Here is a 19,223-nt window from a genome sequence, read left to right as displayed (position 1 = left end):
CCTTTCTGCTCTGGCCTTACTCATCTGCTTGCTTTTTTTTTTTTAATGAGAAAGTGAAAAGACGCTCCTTCTCCAAGTCTATTGCACAAGGATTTCCCATTATCACCCTAAAGCAAATTTCTTCTTGATCCTATATTAGATACCCTAAAGGTGAAAGACAATTTCTTGCAACATCTCCATATTTACTTAATAGACAACTGAAATTTATATGTGAAAAAATATGGAACTATATATATATAGTATAGTAATTTATTATATAAAGATATTTAAAGAGCAGGGATGCTGAGAGGCAACACAAATGTAAAAGAGATAGGACATCATTATGTCTTCAGAAAAGAAAGAAATGGTAAGGACATTTTTTAAAAAAATACGATAACAGAACAATTCACTGAGATGTGTGTATATATATACACAAGATGTAGATGTAGTCCTGCAGATGTAGTCCCTTATTCAATCTGGGCCGCCACAAAGACAGACAGAAAGTTCAGGGATATTTTTCTTTCTCATCCCAGTGCAAACCAAAAGAACAACAGGTTGTTCAAGGTCTATCAGTGGATGCAGTAAATATATTTTTTTAAATCTAAGATTAAACTTACATGATAATAAGAGGCTGAATATTGTGAATTCTGAAGCAAGAAATGGAAAAATATAATTGAAAGTAAAGTTAATGTGTTACTGGAAGATGGGTTTGTGGGATTCCTCTGTTGCTAGTGTGGATGGGGTTCTTACGATATTTTCAGAAAAGGAATTTTCTAAGACTCTCACAGGATATTGGTGTTTATTGGCATGGAATTATATTTCTCCGATTGTAAAGTCCCATTGTCCTTAAACCAGTCCTGGAAAATGTGCAGCTGAGGCTCCAGGTAAGCCAAAAGCAGGGCCAATGTCCAGGGTTTCTCTTCCATGGTGGAGGTGATCTCAATGTAGCTTTAGGATAATTACAGCCTCTTAATCCATTGTGTGGGTCCATGCAACAGGAGTCCCAAGAGAGTAAGAGGGATAAGAGAACAACAGCACAAGACTGGGAACTCCCTTTGTTCTAGAGTTTAAATATCAAATTTTCCCATGCGTGCAGTGGCCACACCTATTCTGGCTACTGACTTGTTCCCAGGTACTACTGACAGGTATGCACCTGCCCACATCACTCAGACCTTGCTGGGCATGGGTTTATTGTCCAGTCCCTTCCCCCAGCAATCTTCGGGAACAGACTAGAGAGGTTAACTGCAGCGTCCTGGTAAAGTTGAATAAAAGGCATGCCTATATTATCTCGTCTCCCCTTTATTCCTTTCCTGTTAATAATAACCAGGGTTATTAATGGTCTAAATGAAGTTTGTTGTTGTTTTTTTCAGATTAAGTTGACTAGAGAGTCTAAATTACTTTACATATTTTACTCATATAACATTGATTAAACATATTTCTATAATTATATATTCATTAAATTACATTTTAACGTTGTCATTAAACAGCTTCTTTTAAATTTTAAACATTTCCTAGGATTTAAAGAAAGAGAAAACATGAGGAAATATTTGAGGTAATTAGTGAAAGATTGACTCTATTATAATGCAACTTGAAATTTGAGGACAAGAAGAGGATACTTTAGAATTTTCAAAGGATCATCTTGTTACTATGCTTCATTTAGCTAGAGTTCTAGGACTAATTTTACATCAAACAAAAGATGTACCTTATTTTAAGAATAAAAATGTTTTATCAACCATTTTTTCATGGCTATGAAAACCTATTTAAATCAATTACATAGGAAAAATTCCAGAACCATCTTCACTGTGAACTGAGAAAATCTCAGAAATTGTCATCGTAGGTGCAAAAAGTGACACACATTTCCCTGTGTGCCTCCAACCTCACATTTTATTATAATTTTCTCTTTGCTTATCTCGTTTTTGTCTTGTGTTCATTTGTTTTGTTTTAGCAGAAAACTCTAAGTAAACAGAGTTAGCAAACATTTATTTTCCCATTTTATTCCAAAAATAGAAAGTACCTGGCTATTATTCACTTGTCATAGAATAACAAAAGATATCTTTGTTGGTCATATACATCTATAGAATTTAAATAAAAGGACCAATGGTATCAAATGGAGACAGCAATAAGACTTCATTTTTTACTTCACAAAATAAACCCAAGGATTTTGTTATTTAAATTACATTTTAAGAAAAGAGCATATTTTTTCAGTATTTCTTATATAAAATTCTAGTATTTGCCAATTTAAAACACAGTTAAACTAATTTCCAATACAAAGTATTACACAAATTGAAAAATATCTGAGTCATCTTAACCATGGGATGGTGATAAACTGCAGTACCCATAACAGCACTAATGTGTGCAGCCAAGTGGCAACAAATTAGGTGTTAGACCTAATTTTGTTCAATTAACATCCTCACTGACAATCATTTAAACCTGGAAAACAGCAAATTTAACTCACAGTGAATATGATATTGGGATATTTTGTGAGCACCTTTTTGGTCCGAAAACCTGCATTTAGTTCCTCAAAATCATTTAAAATCAGATTCACTCATATGTTTTACTTATTTATCAAATAAAAAAAGTAATCATTTTAAAGTATACAGTGAATCTAGGAGATTTCATTTAAAAGCTGTTAGGAAGCTATAATTGCCTAAGATTTTATAAATGTATGTAAAGGCTCAAAATATCTCAGAGGGAATGTGTCCATCATTCTTCTGAGATATAATTCAATGAGAGCTTGAAAGTTATATCATTACTTCCTATATAGGCTAGAACATGGATCCTGCAAAAACAGCAACTTTGTGTGCTTCAGACCACCCTTTCACGAAGGCGAAAGCAACTGGAGTAGCATAAAACGAGACATTGTGAGCTTATTATAATGGAGTTCACATAAAAATGTGTAAGGAAGAAATAGGGTTAAATATTTAAAATAATAATGTTTTAAAATCTAATATTTCATGAGAAAACTAGTAAAGAATCAAATTTGTTCCTTTGACATGTCTTGGAATATTGTCCTGGAGAAGAACTCAGAGGCAGGGCCTGCATCGGAAAACAAGCACTCAGAGATGGCTGGGGACTGTGGCGAGCAGTGACTGAGAGATCCACCTCTGAGATCTGGGGCCTGTGGGTGCACACCTTCTGCAGGTAACTTCATAGGAAGCTCCCATCCGTCTCCTCTTTCTATTTTGTCGCATAGGATGTCATTCCGCATGAGATCAATCCTTGTAGCCCATCCTATGACTGTCTCTTCAATTTTCAGGTGATATTTAAAAACTAAGTATTGTATTGGTAGTTAATAATTGATTTATGTGAAGTATTTTTTCCTACAACTCTTAAAAAGGTGAGATATGTGACTGGCTATTGGAAAAGACATGGGATTAAACTGGAATTTCCAAGTCAAAAACAAGAAAGATGAATAGAGGAGAGAGTGGTAGTTTCAGATGAGAAGAGAACAAGGAGAATCTGCGATAGAATTTGTTTTTAAGCCATGATTGACATACTGTTCCTGCTCTGGATTAAGTAAAAAAATGAATAAAATTCTCCTTGTGGTGTCTTATAAAGTGAGCATGCACATATATTACATAAAGTAGAGCAGAGTGGTTCAAAGTGCAAGCTCTTAAAGCAGTCAGTCTGTGCCCAGATTATGCAGCCATAATTTATTAAGCATATAACTTTTGATAGAATCAGTATTCTGTCTATGCTTCAGGGTCTGCATCTGACAAATCACACTTCAGTAATATGTACTTAATATTTTGTAAGTATTAAATTAAATGATACATGAAAACTAATTTGATTAGTATCTGGTACAACTGAACCCTCAAGATTGTTAACTATACATATTTCCAAAGCGTTGGTCTTTTACTTCCTTTTTTTTATAATGTCTTTATTAAACAAATAACATATTTCCCATACAACTACAATCTATAAATACCATATTGGTCGTATATTTTTAAAGCATTGAATTCTTATTAGGTAACAAGGTATTGTTGCCATCCAACCTCTGTAGAATTTTCTATATTAGCTGAAGATATTTTGTGAAAATGCAAAACACTATTTCTCTTACATACATCTCCAACTGCAGCTATTATTTATATATAAGGTGTCCCAAAAAATGTATACACACTTTAACAACTGATACCTCGATTTTCAAAATGAAATATATTTTATAAACACTGCATCATAATTATTCAAAGTGTGTCTATACATTTTTATGATGCCCTATATAATCATATAGACTTATTTTTCATTCTTCTATTACATGAGATTTCCTCTTCTATACCTAATTTGGACAGACCCACTTTCTTATGTTTATACTTTTCCTCCTAAAATCTTAGTACCTGACCTTGCCTTCCTCAAGACTCAAGTAAAAAAACAAACAACAACAACAAAAAAAAACCCTCTTTGAAACCTTCTTAAAGCAATCCTCAGATTAAGAAGTTTATTCCTTTCCTCTACAGTGCTAACTGTAGGGCATGTTTCCTCATATATGATTATGCTTGATAAGTCTATTTGATACTTTCTTAGAATCAGGAATTTATTCTTAAAGAGTGTTTATATTACAGAATTATCTTTCAGCAAAAAATAAAAATCTTGAATGAATTAAAAACAAACATAGGAAACCAGAGTTCGTGTTTGCAGATTATACAAGAGGGGAGTTGCATCTTCTAAAAAATATAATCACTTATGAAGTATTTGGAACTTTTAAGATAACTTTGAACAGGTAGATAAGCATCTACACTAATAAAAGACAAAGATGAGAGACGCAAATCAAAATGACAATGAAGTACCAGTTTACACTTGTCAGAATGGCTATCATCAAAAAATCAACAAATGATAAGTGCTGTTGAGGATGTGGAGAAAAAGGAACCTTCGTGCATTGCTGGTGGGAATGCAGACTGGTGCAGCCACTGTGGAAGACAGTATGGAGTTTCCTCAAAAAATAAAAATAGAACTCCCATTTGTCCCAGTAATTCCACTTCTGGGAATATATCCCAGGAAACAAGAAACACCAATCAGAAAGGATATATGCACCCCTATGTTCATAGCAGCACAATTTGCAATAGCTAAGATTTGAAAACAACCTAAGTGCCCATCAGCAGATGAGTGGATTAAAAAACAGTAGTACAACTAGACAATGGGATACTGCACTGCTATAAAAAAGAAGGAACTCCTACCATTTGCAACAGCATGGATGGACCTGGAGAACATTATGCTAAGTAAAATAAGCCTGTCGGAGAAAGATAAATATCACATGAACTTACTCATTTGTGGAATATAATGAGCAACATAAACTGATGAACTAAAATAGATTTAGAGACATAGAAGCATTAAACAGACCATCCAACCTCAGAGGGAAGGTGCAGAGGGAGAGGGGTTGAGAGATCAACCAAAGGACTTGTATGCATGCATATTAGCATAACCAATGGACACAGACAGTAAGGTGGTACAGGCATGTGCTGGGGGGGGGGGTGGTAAAGACTCAGGGGAGGTCAATGGGGAACAAGGGGACATATGTAGTACTTTAAACAATTGAAGAATTTTAAAAAAGAGAGTGCAATATAGTTTTCTAGGTTATTTACTTAAAATATATTATTGGGTATATAGTTTCATATGTCCCTCAATGTATGGGAACCTAGCAGTCTGTAGTATATGATGATATATCCAGTAGTTAAAATAAAACCAGCATTCTTTTATGAACAATCCGCCATGAAGAGTACATTTGAGGCTCTGTGGGGACTTGACAGTACAGTTGGTTTATTACTTCTTACTATCATATATAAGACATAATGAGATAGCGATTTTACTCTTTAACCTTCATAATTTGGGTGAATATGTTTGATTTGAACAGCCATGTAAGCCAGCTTGAGGTACCTATGTAGACCGTGTGAAAAATAAGTATAGTGATCATCTATGGTTTCTTCAGTACAACATCTTCACATTCTTTTAGGAAGGAAGCATGTAATTAGAATAGGGACAACATCTTTCAAATCACAGCTCCCTGATCATTGTTAATTGGCCACGGATATGAACACAACCTACACACACTTAGCTGATCAGAAATCCTGATCAGAATATTACATTTTGGATCAAAGAGAGAGTTGAGTCCTTAATTCCTTGGTGGGTATGTGGAGTTCTGTAGCTGTCAGTGGCCATATTCCTTTCACAGGGAAGACAGTCTTCAAAAGAAGAGAATGAAGCTGGCACCAGCAAGAGAAGCAGAGGCAGAGGTGAAGAGAGAAAGCTCAGGCAGCCTTTGGGGGATCTGGTTTCAATAGCCCCAGAACCCTAGAGCACTCCTCTATTGGTCTCATGATCAGTTATCTGAGGCAATATATTCTTTATCCCCTAGGCTTGTTTATTTTATTTTATTATTTAACATTTATTATTTTATTATTGATTGATTGCCTCCTGACTGCATCCCTCCAAGGGCCCTGGGCTGCCCGGGGCTGGGGAGGACCCTGCAATCTAGGTAAGTGCCCTTGACCAGAATCTAACCTGGGACCCTTCGGTCCCCAGGCTGATGCTCTATCCACCCAGCCAAACTGGCTAGGGCCAGGCTTGTTTTAATTCAGATGCTGTTATTTATACAAAAAGAAGTATTAATACCATAAAAAATCTATGTCTTGAGAAGAGTAAAAATTTAATATTCATGCAATGAGTAGATGAAAATACAGAGAAAATGACAGAGAGGAAATTATAACAAACTCATAGGGGAAAGCAAGGGTATACAAAGCTTGAAAGACAGAAATCAGCTTTACTTTCATAACTGAGAACTTAATAGTGCCCGTTGGCAAAAGGCCCAGCAATACCTGGTGCAAAATCTGAATATCAAAATACAATTATAAAGAGTTTTGCCTCAGAAAGATTTCTATTAGAATTTTAGATTTATCACTTACCACTTACTATGTTTACAAACTTAGGAAAGTTATTGAAGTTTTAAAATCTTTATTGTGCTCATCTTTGAAATGGGAATAATAAAAGTGACTCAGAGCTGGATATGAGTATTATTTGCTAATGAATTTAAAACACTTAATATAGCTTCTAATTTTCAGTGAGAGCTCAAAGTTTATTATTACTATTACCATAAATGCAAAAATAGCAATTTCATTTTTTGTGTTTCACCCTTTGGATAAATAAAAAGTGGCTTATGTAATAGAAAGTCATCTTTTAAAACCTAATTATAGCTAAAGTCAATTTTTAATGAATAGCTTTATACCAGAATTTTTAAGTGCTATAAATATTTAAAATCATAAATGAAAGTCCACATTTGAGGAATTCATACATTTATTTACTCATTCAACAAACCAATAAGCATTAATGAAATTTTATGAGGGCTCAATTGAGTATTGAATTAACTAAGGGAGACAAACCTACCAATGCGTAAAAATATTTCATGAGACTGAGATTATTTTAATTAATTAGCAAATAGGAATAGCAGTGTATCAAGATTATCAAAAAAATAGAATGAGTAGGATATATACATTCTTAAATAGAAACATTAATTTTAAGGGATTGGCTTATGTAATTGCAGAAGCCAGCATGTCCGAAATTCGCAGGGCAAGCCAGCAGGCTGGAAATTTAGGTAAGAATTGAAATTGTAATCTTGAATCTGGCAGGCTAGAAACTCAGGTGAAGTGTTTTTTAAAATGTAGCATTCTCAAGGCTGAATTCCTTTCTTAGGGGTAAACCTGAGTCTTTGTTCTTAAGGCCTTTAAGTGATTGGAAGTAGGACACCCACATGATGGAGGGTAATCTGCTTTACTCTAAGTGCACAGACTTAACCATTAATCACATAAAAAAATACACAGCAACATCTAGACTGGTGTTTGTGCAAGCAATTGGCATGATAGCCTATCCAAGTTGACACATACAATTAACCATCACAAGCATTCAATTACTGAGTCTCCCATGTGTGTAAACTGTCTGGCAATAATTATTCAATTTGCATTTGTACAATCGAAAACGGAATTTCATTATCACATTTTTTTATTGACATTATTTAAAAAGTTACCTTAACTTCCTGGGACTCAGTTTTCTTCTCTCTGCAATGATGACAAAAGTAAGCTTTTCCAATTTGTTAGGAACAATCCTAGGAATAAATTATGAGACACAAATACCTTCAATGTATAAGTCACATTAAATAAAATATGTTTTTAACTATTGCATTTTATTTGGCCTCTAGATTTCTTCATTTGCACTATCTACATATACATGCAATTTAGCCATTTTGATGAAACTGATGACATAGTGCCCAATACTTATCAATGTATTAGTCATTTCATATTGAATTGGGCCATGGTGAATGATGGGCTTTCACCAGTTAAATCCTAAGAGACTGGGCTCAAACAGGTTTCACTGGATCGCATAAATCTGATTATTGCAGCATGTTCTACTAAGGTCCTCAAAATTGTAAAGAAATAAACACAATCTAGCACGCAGTATTGGATCAAATCACCATGGTGATGCAGCTGAAAAGTGGTCAAATTAAGCTTTGAATTCTGCCTGTCTGACTCTATACCTGCCTTCTTAATACCTACTGCCTTTCCTTAAGTTTCTTTTGAATCTTAGTTTTATTCATGCCAATTTAGCAAATGGTTTTTGAATCCTTACTCTGTGTCAATAACTCTTATGGGTTTTTAGAAATACACAAATAAAGATGTGCCTGCTCTCAATCAATACAGATGCTCCAGGTTATAATCTATTTTCAAAATAAATCTATGTTCTGTTAATTTTTAAAGATGACTTATGTCTTGGGGAAGAACAGTATAAAAAATAGAGATATTAAGTGGGAATGAAATAGCTGATCAAGGAATCTTGCATAAATAAAGTATACTCAGTATGTTACTTGTATTTAGTCATGTAAATAAAATGCTATATCTGTATCAGATGATTGGGACTTTACTGTTATACAAGGCAGTCCCAACCCTATTTAGAAAAGTAATAAAACATGATTTACCAGTAACATTGATGGCTTCTCATCAAAGCAATAATACTCATACAATTCCATAGAACCAAATTTGGCTAATCATATATAGGAATACAAATATATAGAAATAAATATAATTACATAATGGAAAGGATGAAGGGGGATAGAATGTACAAATTTCCAGTTATAAAATAAATAAGTCATGGGATGTAATGTACATATGGTAACTATAGTTATTATTATACTGTTTTGCATATTTGAGACTTGCTAAGACAGTAGATCTTAAAAGCTCTCACCACAGGAAAATTATAACTATGTATGATAACAGATGTTAACTAGACATATTTTGGTGACAGTTTTCTAATACATATAAATATCAAATCATTATATTGTACACCTGAAACTAATAAAAGTTATGTCAAATACACCTCAATTTAAAAAATAGGTAGCATTGACTTCAAGTAATCTTTGCAGCATTTATACTTATTCAGAATCGCTCCAGCATTTTGAAGTTTTTGATTCCTTATTTTATTTTATTTTATTTTACAACCATGTTTAATTTGAAAGTCCCCAAATGCTTGCTAAACAAGTGGATATTCTTCCATATATTTAATAGGTCATAGTTCTATAATAATTTCATATTAACTAATCTATTTGTTCAGGAAGAGAATTGATATAGAAACAACTGCATAGATAAATGTTTTCATTTCTTGGGTATATTAACATTATTTCTTAGTAATCTTAGTAATCTAGAGTTTTCTTAATTCAATCTTTTAAACTCAAAAGTTATAAGAATATGTATATATATATAATATATATATATATATTTAAATCTTTATTTTTGAAAGTATTACATATGTCCCCTTTTACCCCCATTGTCCTCTCCCATCCCGCCCCCTCCACCCCAGACCTTCACCACCCCATTATCTGTGTCTATGAGTTATGCACATATGCATATGAGTTCATTGGTTGATCTCCACGCCCCTTCCTTGCCTTCCCTCTGAGGTTTGACAGTCTGTTTGATGCTTCTATGTCTCTGGGTCTATTTTTGTTCATCAGCTTATGATATTCATTGCACAGTTGCTTGACCACTCTGCCATGGGTTTCAGAGACCTCCCCACAGTGATTTTCTGAGTGCACACCACACCACCATGGGCTCTGGACCTCTGCGGTGAGTAGCATGCCAGTGGGACCTTGCAGGCAACACTTGCCACAGGAGCTGGGACCCTGAGCACATCCAAATCAGTGTGCATGACGACGTCGGGGATGAGTCACATAATCAGACGACCTGTGAGGATCCTCCCTCCACCAATGGGGCAATAACATTCAAGGCCCATCTACATTGGGAGAGCCCAAGTAACAAGTAGGGGGCTTTCCAAGAACACCCAGCTCAGGAGATCTGAGAGACTGCACCACTGGGTCCCACAAAACACTTACTACATAAGGCCACCCCCCAAAAATCTGGGTGGCATTAGCAGTTTGATCTAAGACATAGAAACAAATACAAAGGGACAACAAAAAATGGGGAGATTTATGCCTTTTAAAAGCAACATTTCACGTATGTGGGTTAACAATAGCTGGGAATACTTCCTGCCACTCCTACTGAGGAGTTTATGTCCTCTCTTTGAAATTGGGCTGGCACTTGACTCTTAATTACTAAGAGGTAGTGGAGGTGGTGCTGATCCAGTTCTGGCACTTAGCGGGGAAGAGGCTTGGTAGCACCCACATTTGCACTTGTAAGAGTCTTGATGTTGTGATAGAAATGGACAGGGTGCTCCCAGGATTGAGTACCGGAAGGGCATGCCTGCAAACTTAATGAAGAAGGACTAAACATCCCAGAATCACTGCTAGGACCAGCCTTCCAGACATCGCCTTCAAGACAACTAAACTGTGAGTGACCACCTTACATGTTCCAGCTCAGAGGAGTTACCACCTTACATGGGAAAATTGTCCACCCAGCTAAGCTCAGTGACCGCAAAGGATTATGAGGGATGTAAAAATTGTTGTTAAACCATGTGCCATTTGGAGCTTATTTATTTTTTAAATTTTTAATTACATCTGACATTCAGTATTATTTATATTAGTTTCAGGTGTACAGCATAGTGGTTAGACATTTATGTAATGTATGAAGTGATCTGATAATTCTAGTACCCACCTGGCATCTTATAAAAACAATGTGTAGCCCTAGGCAGTTTGTCTCAGTGGATAGAGCATTGGGGACTGAAGGGTTCCAGGTTTTATTCCAATCAAGGGTACATGCCCAGGTTGCTGGCTTGACCCCAGTGGGGGCATGCAGGAGACAGCCAATCAATGATTTTCTCTCATCATTGATGTTTCTATCTCTTTCTCCCTCTCCTTTCCTCTCTGAAATCAATAAAAAAATATAAAAAACAACAACAAAAAACAACACTGTGTATTTTCAATGGTCTGGCAGTAAGACTTAAAATTGTCTAAAACAAAAAGTCACTGATATGGCTGATACTTAGAAGAGAAGAAATATATATAACATGATTAAGAGGAATAAGTGAGTAACATAAACATTCTGTTTTATATCTGGTACAGTGTTTTCCTCATTTCTAAGACCTCAACCCAAAGCCTGTAATAGCTTTGCTTTCAGTAATTAAATAATTTAATTATTACATATTTTAATAATTAAAGCAAGGAGCAATGAAAACATCACTCAATGTCACCAGTTTTCAATCACATCTTTAGCTTAAAATATATCTATACTAATAAAAGGGTAATATGCTAATTAGACTGAGAGATCTTCCAGGAGACTGTCTGGACATCCTTCCAGACAAAGTCATGGTGGTGTGGCTGAGGCAGAGGTGGTTAGGGGCTATCAGACTGGCAGGGGGGCAGTTGGGGTGAGCAGGTTACAAGGGGGGTCAGTTGGGAAGAGCAGGCCAGCAAGGGGGGGCATTTTTGGGGCAAGCAGGCTGGCAGGGGGGTGCAGTTGGGTGCAAGCAGGCCAGCGATGGTGGGGGGTGGCAGTTGGGGGTGAGCAGACTGGTGGGGGGGCAGTTGGAGGCGATCAGGCTATGGGGGTAGTTGGGGGCGAGAAGGCCGGCATAGGGGGCAGTGGGGCTGATCAGGCTGGCAGGCAGAGTGGTTAGGGGCAATCAGGCAGGCAGGCAGGTGAGTGGTTAGGATCCAGCGGTCCCAGATTTCAAGAGGGATGTCCAACATCCCCCGAGGGGTCCCAGATTGGAGAGGGTGCAGGCCGGGCTCAGGGACACCTTTCCCCCATGCACGAATTTCGTACACCGGGCCACTAGTATAATATATAATATGAAAATAAGTTTGCTGGTAAATGCCCTTTTCTTCCATGTTATTATTTTAGTTGTGACCCATTAAAAATTTGCATTGTAAGTGTGGGATATTAAGTTTGAAATTCTGACAGTTTTTAATATTTTAAAACTAATTAAAATTATTGAGAAAAATAAATTACATGTTTCCTATAAGTTCTTCACAAAACTCAATGCTTAAAAAGTAAACTTTCTCACACACTAAAATGATTTTCTTTTTTGAATCCTTGTTAACAGTTAATTCCAGAACATCAAATAAAACGCTTGTTAATTTTGACTACAGCTGAGATTACTTTTATCAAAAACTGTCTGTTCCTATTAGCATCTCTAAACCCCATAATCAAGCCTATAAATTGATAATAAAAAGGTTTACCTTACCTCCCAGTGTGAATATGAAGATTAAAATGCTGTATATATTCTTTGCAAACTGCATAATATTTCAAAGATATGAGGCCATATTCACTAAGCAATATACAGGATACATTATTGTGGACTATAGGTACAATGTTGTACAGCAGATCTCTGTAGTTTATTCATATTGCTTAATTAAAACTACATGCCCATTGATTAATTACCTTCATTTCCCCTTTTCTTAAGTCCTGGCAACCATCATCCAACTTTTTGTTTTTATGAATTGGACTATTTTAAATACCTTATATTAGTGAAACCATGCAGTTTTTCTGCAACTGGCTTATTAAAGTAAGCTGAATGTCTTCCAGGTTCATCTATATTGTCACATATTACAGTTTTTTTTCTTTTATGAAGTCTGAATAGTATTTTATTTTAGGTATATATATTTGTCCATCACTGCACATTTATGTAGTTTCTACATTTTGGCTGTTGTGAATAGTGCTGCCGTGGGTAGGGAGTGCTATTGGAGGTTCTGATTTCAATTCTTTTGGATACATACTCAGAAATGGGATTTCTGCATCATATGATATTTTTATTTTTAATTTTTGAGAAAACTCCATACTGTTTTTTTCAATGATTGCACCATTCTGCATTCTCAGTCAGGGTTTATAATGTTCTACTTTCTCTACAGTGTCACCAACATTTGCTGTCTTCTGAAATTTTTTTGTTTTGTTTCCTTTTTGTTTTTAATCATAGTCATTCCAATAGGTATGTAGTATCTCATTATAATTTTGATTTATATCTCAAGAATGATTAGTGACATTCAAAATCTTTTCATATACCTATTGTATATTGGCTATTTGTATTTCTTCTTCGGACAAATATCTTTTCAAGGCATTGGCTCATTTTATAATTGGCTTAGTTTTTTTGGCTATTGAGTTATAGAAATTCCATATATATTTTGGAAATTAACCACTTATCAGATATATGGTTGGCAGTTATTTTCTCTCATTTCACAGGTATACTTTATTTTCTGTTAATTATTTACTTTTCTGTGCAGATTTTTTCCTTTGAGGTAGTTCCATTTGTCTATTGCTGTTTTATTTCCTCTTCTTTGGTCCAGGATATCATTATCAAACTGAGGAAATTAAAAAACAAATGGGCTGTTCTACTTATTACATTGCTAAATTAAATGTTCATCACATAGATTTCCTTTTCTATTCAAATATGCATATCACAATATGACTCTATCAGTCTTATATAACTAAACAGGCAGTCCATGGTCTTTCTCCAGTGTCATTGTATCTTTCTTCTTATCTCTATATGGGAGGCTATACGATGAAATTCTTCATGTTAACACACTCAGTACACAATATGCAATTGTTATTTTTTATTGTTATTCATCAGTAGTGAAGTTAGAGGAAGAGTCTTTAAGTGGTATTACAAAGAAAGTCTTATTTATGATGTACTCAAGAGCAGAGTCAGAATTGCATTTATAATGTATAAAACATTTGCTTACTGATATATAATGTTATGGAGATATTTTGGCAAACATGGAAAAAATTTTAATATTATCTATTAAACAGAAATTATAAAGTCTCTTTTTTTCTCATGCAACATTTTATTCTGATGAACTTGGTCATTGTCCAAAAACAAAACAACAAAAAAGTTTAAGCCTCTGAAACTATTTTCCACCCTCACTCTATACTGACATAAACTGTAATTTTAATAGGCAAGCAAGAATAAAAAATGCACAATTCTGAAAATAATAATTATTGAAATAGCTACCAGCAACCTCTCTCATAAGAAAAAAAAAAGTATAATAAAAAAGGCAGAACTAGTCAAGACATACGAGCACAATTATTAAGTTTGGACACTAATATTAGACTTATTAAAATGGCAAAATTTATAGCTTACTTTAACCTTTACTAAAAGTGTCACCCAAGGCTTTTTAAATTCTTTTAAAATTGCAAGCAGATTTATACAATGACCACCTGTGTGCTTCCCCATAAGAATTGACTTTATCACACAGAATTTAATATTTCTAGATAACATTATATTTCACCTTGAATCTGATTTGTAAAGTTGTTTCACGTGCAACTCAGTCTATTCTTAGAATTACTTTGCCTTTTCTATTGTATTGTTTCACTGCATGTTATAAATTCATAAAAACAAAGGTCATAGGAATATTGCTTAGACACCACATTTTTCATTCTTTCTTTTTTTCTACCAACTGCTGAGGACTAAAAGGACTCTATTACCAATTATTAATATCTTTTCAATAGGGAATTCAATTTCAGACAGAGCCTTTCACTTGCAAGCTAACTGGTAAATTCATTTTTTAAATATAACACTTGTAGACTGTTGGACAGAGTCTCCAATCAATCTCTGCTAATGATTAATAGGGACAAATATCATAGGGAGTAGAGCCATTGGATTCACAAATCCTCTTTGGGGGACTAGTTTTCAAAAAGGGATGTTAGTTGCTCCTTACCTGAAGAAATTATAGATACTTGTCACAGGATATTAAGATATTTTTGGTATTTTCACATTTACTTTAATGTTGTAATGCAATAATATATATATATATATATATATATATATATATATATATATATATATATATATCTAAGAGACCAAAAGACCGAACGCTATGATGTGCACTGACCTCTGGAGCTGTCCTCTGGTGGTCACTGTGCTCCCACAGCCAACCTTCCCCGGCCCTGTTCACCCGCCAGGCTGAAGGACCTGACCCGTGCACAAATTTGTGTACTGGGCCTCTAGTTTTTTAATACTGTAAAACAGTGCTTATTTACATTTTTAAATACTTTAAATTTATGTTTGTACTATATTGTAAGTAATACTGGTCAGAAAAATGTTTAGGACTTGAATTGTTATTTTTTATAGATTAATAAAAGAATCAGAAAGGTTTTCCATCACTTTCTGTGTTTTAGTATCATTCAAATGATCCTATATAATACAAGCTTAATATACGAAGTGTCCAGTCATCCAGTCGGCCGTTCCACCAATGAAAGCATAATATGCTAATGATATGCTAAGGCCACTCAACTGCTTGCTATGATGTGCACTGACCACCAGGGGGCAGACACTCCAACCGATAAGTTAGCTTGCTGCTGGGGTCTGGCCAATTGAGACTGAGCGAGATGGGCTAGACATGCCCTGGGGTCCTCCCATGGTCCCTCCCCAGCTGGCCAACCTCCCGTGTCCCTCCACAGCCCTGAATGTGCACTGCTGGAGTCCCTTGGCCTGGCCTGTGCCCTCTTGCAATCTGGGACCCCTCAGGGGATGTCGGAGAGCCAGTTTCAGCCCAACGGTGGAACGACTGGTTGCTGTGATGCATACTGACCACCAGGGGACAGAAGCTCAATGCAGGATCTGCTCCCTGGTGGTCAGTGTGCTCCCGCAGTGGGAGTGCTGCTCAGCCAGAAGCCAGGTTCATGGCTGGCAAGTGCAGTGGTGGTGGCACGAACCTCTCCCACCTCCGCCGTAGCCCTAAGGATGTCCAACTGCTGGGTTAGGCCCACTCCCTCAGACATCCTCTGAGGGTTCCCAGGCTGCAAGAGGTCTCAGGCCGGGCTGAAGGACCCTATCCCCCCCCAACCAGAGTGCATGAATTTTGTGCACTGGGCCTCTAGTATAGAATAATCTGTTCCTGAAACTCACATGTAAAACTATCTGAAATTTAAATTACTTTTGAAAGTTTTATTTTTCTCTTCTTTAGAAAGATTTTTTTATTACTTTATATTCAGAATTTCACAATATACTCTTGGAGTCGGACTTTTTAAAAGTAAAGCATCAATTTCATTGTTTTCAAATTTGATAGTATAGAATAGCATAGTATCCTAATAGTTTTCATTCTACTTATCTTTGTTTATATTCTGTGTCACACTTATAATGTTGCATATTTTGTCTTTGTTGGATTTTGAAGAACTTTAAATACTATGTGTACTAAAATAAATTAACTACTTTTTAATTTATTATTCCTATCAGTTTTTTCATACTATGAAACATGTTTATTTTATTAACTATTTACCTCAATATTCTTAATTCTATACTCTGTTGTTTGTTTTATATCTTGATAAGTAGCTTTAATTTTTTTATTTCTATTTCTTTTTGACAACATAATTTTTGATACATTAACTTCTAATAGTTTTTACTTTATACAATAAAACTTTACATGTAGGCTATTAAATGTTTACTGTATTGAGTTTCCAAACACTTTTTACTGCAGTTTGACTCCTTTTATTTTGAGTTATATAAGATTTAGCACTTTCTTTTATATTTCTATTCTTCAACTTTTTTATTTAATTTAATTTTTCTATCATCTTTTATCCCTTCTATCAACTCCACCCATCCTGCTCCACCCCCACAATCACCATATATCCATTCTCTCTCTCTCCTTTGTTTCTTTTTTTTGCTTAATCCTTCTACCCACCCCCAACACCACCTCTATCAGAGCTGTCAGCCTGCTCTTTATCTTGCTCTGTCTATATTTTGCTTAGTAGGTCAGTTTGTTCATTAAATTCCACATATGGGTGAAATCATATTCCTTTTTTATATACATTTCTAGAATGGAATAAATTATTCTACATTTTAATTAATCTAAATCTAATTTTAAATTTTCTTTAAATTGTTTTAAGAGATCACTGTCTATTCTATTATTTGCTTTGGAGTGAATCCTACTTGAGTTTGTGTGCACCAGAATATGATCAAGATGAGGAATATTCCCAGATATGCTCTTGTGTGTTTGTGTGTCTGGTGTGTGTATGTGAGTGAGAGACAAAGAGAGTGGAAGAGAGAGACCATGAAAACACAAGCATGTTCAGGAATAGATTCAGTAAACGGAAAAGTTTTATAACTCATTTGAATATTCAGTACAATATAAAATTAAAATTCTAATACTTTTTAATTTATATATTAAATGTTTTAACTTTTACCACTTCTAAACTTTTAATTTTCACAACGGCTCTGAGACATAAGAACTATTAATAACTCTGTTTTGAGGATGAGTAAATTGACCAAGTCTGGGTTCTGCTGGGCCTTTTGTCCGATTAAAGAGGAAAGAGCGTGCTTCTTTCAGGAAGAGGTCTTGGAGACTGCTGTGACCAACAGAGTGTGGTGAAGTGATGCTACACTTCAGTGGTTCCTGACCCAGCTTTTGGGGCATTGTCAATTTCCACTGTTTTCTCTCAGAGCCCTGAGCTGTCACAGACATCGCTGCATGTTGAGGCCACTATGCTGTGTGTAAGTCTAAGGCAGGCAGGGGAAGAAGCCTCAAGACAAAAAGACAGAAAGAAACACAGAGAGAAATGTCTGCTCAGACCTCACCTGTTCTCGCTCCCAGTGGTGGGAGACATCATAGGGCAGAGATAAGTCGTCCCTGTTTAATCTTTCTGATGCACACGATGTGAGATATAATGTTATAAATTGCTGATTTACAAATCAAGTGTATTAAGCAGCAGGAACTACATAAGATGTGCATTACTTTCTGTCACTCTCATGCTTTGAGAGACATATATCCAGTGCTTATTTATAACGGTAATTTCTGTTTCTGAGACATAAACTGCTATTGACTGTCACAAATACGTGTAAAATGTCAAAACAATTTTATATCTTAATTCAAGTACCTATAATAATAAAAGCATAATATGCTAATTAGACTGGACGTTCTTCCAGACAAAGCCATGGCAGCAGGGGCAGAGGCAGAGGTGGCTATGGTGGCGGCAGGGGGACTTGCACAAATTTTGTGCATCGGGCCTTAAGTATTTTAACAGTTATCTTCATTTTCTAACTCTTAAATATGTATTGACTTTATAGTTTCTGTTTAATAGATAATATTTAAATTTTATTTTATCTTTTATCACATTAATTAATCTTATTTTTATCCATATCAACTATATAATATGCCTGTAAGTGCCTCTTATCCCAAACAGTATTTGGTTTCTTACTAACTTAAACAACTACTTGAACAGGTATAATATTTTAGGTTGTAATCTCTTCTTTTCTTTTTTAATAAAACTACATTTCAGAATCAGTATCCATTGATATTGAGCAGAGACGAAGACATTTGCTATGTATCAATTGTATTTCCTCCTAAAGTGTTTTAGATTTCCTACCTTGGATATGTTTGATGTGGTCATTTATATGTAAAGAAAAGGATATATAAAGATATAGATATTTTCAAATGCAATGAGATCATTTGATTTTCTGATTTATTTTTCATAATAAAACAAATCACAAAGTGTATTTGCATAGTTTATCTTCCCCCTTTTCCAACTACCTAGTTTAGGCATACTATCATATGAATATAATGGTGTCTTTAATGCATCTCCCACATTTCTTTCCTTTTTCTCACCATTCTCATCTATTCGCTAACATTTTCTGAATTCCAGGGTCAAGAGAATTTCTTCTTTGTTCCTTTAATTTTCTGCAGCACAGAAACAGTGGTTATCCGCATATTGCAGTTCCCAATTCACCACGACAATCTTTCATCTCAATGCAATCTTTCTTCATGGCTGTAAAGAAACTTTCAATCTCTGAGGCTATGAATTCAAATTTGTCTAAAATGTTCCCCTATTTCTTGGAACAGCACCATGAATACATAGTTATGACACTATTATTCTAAGCTCGCACTTAAAGAA

General features: G+C 35.2%; 1 non-coding gene across 1 annotated transcript; it reads right to left on the bottom strand.

The window, feature by feature from the left end:
* Positions 1-434: 434 nt before the first annotated feature.
* LOC139013356 (small nucleolar RNA SNORA31) lies at positions 435-561 on the bottom strand. The gene has a single exon (XR_011472007.1). It is a non-coding gene; the product is annotated as a small nucleolar RNA SNORA31 (small nucleolar RNA).
* Between the last annotated feature and the right edge of the window lie 18,662 nt (positions 562-19,223).

Source organism: Myotis yumanensis, unplaced genomic scaffold (assembly GCF_028538775.1).
Source record: "Myotis yumanensis isolate MYYU_CA2020_CCGP unplaced genomic scaffold, mMyoYum1.0.hap1 SCAF_6, whole genome shotgun sequence".
Classification (NCBI taxonomy): Eukaryota; Metazoa; Chordata; class Mammalia; order Chiroptera; family Vespertilionidae; genus Myotis; species Myotis yumanensis.
The sequence above is the reverse complement of the archived record's forward strand: the minus strand, read 5'-3'. Positions and strand labels throughout refer to the sequence as shown.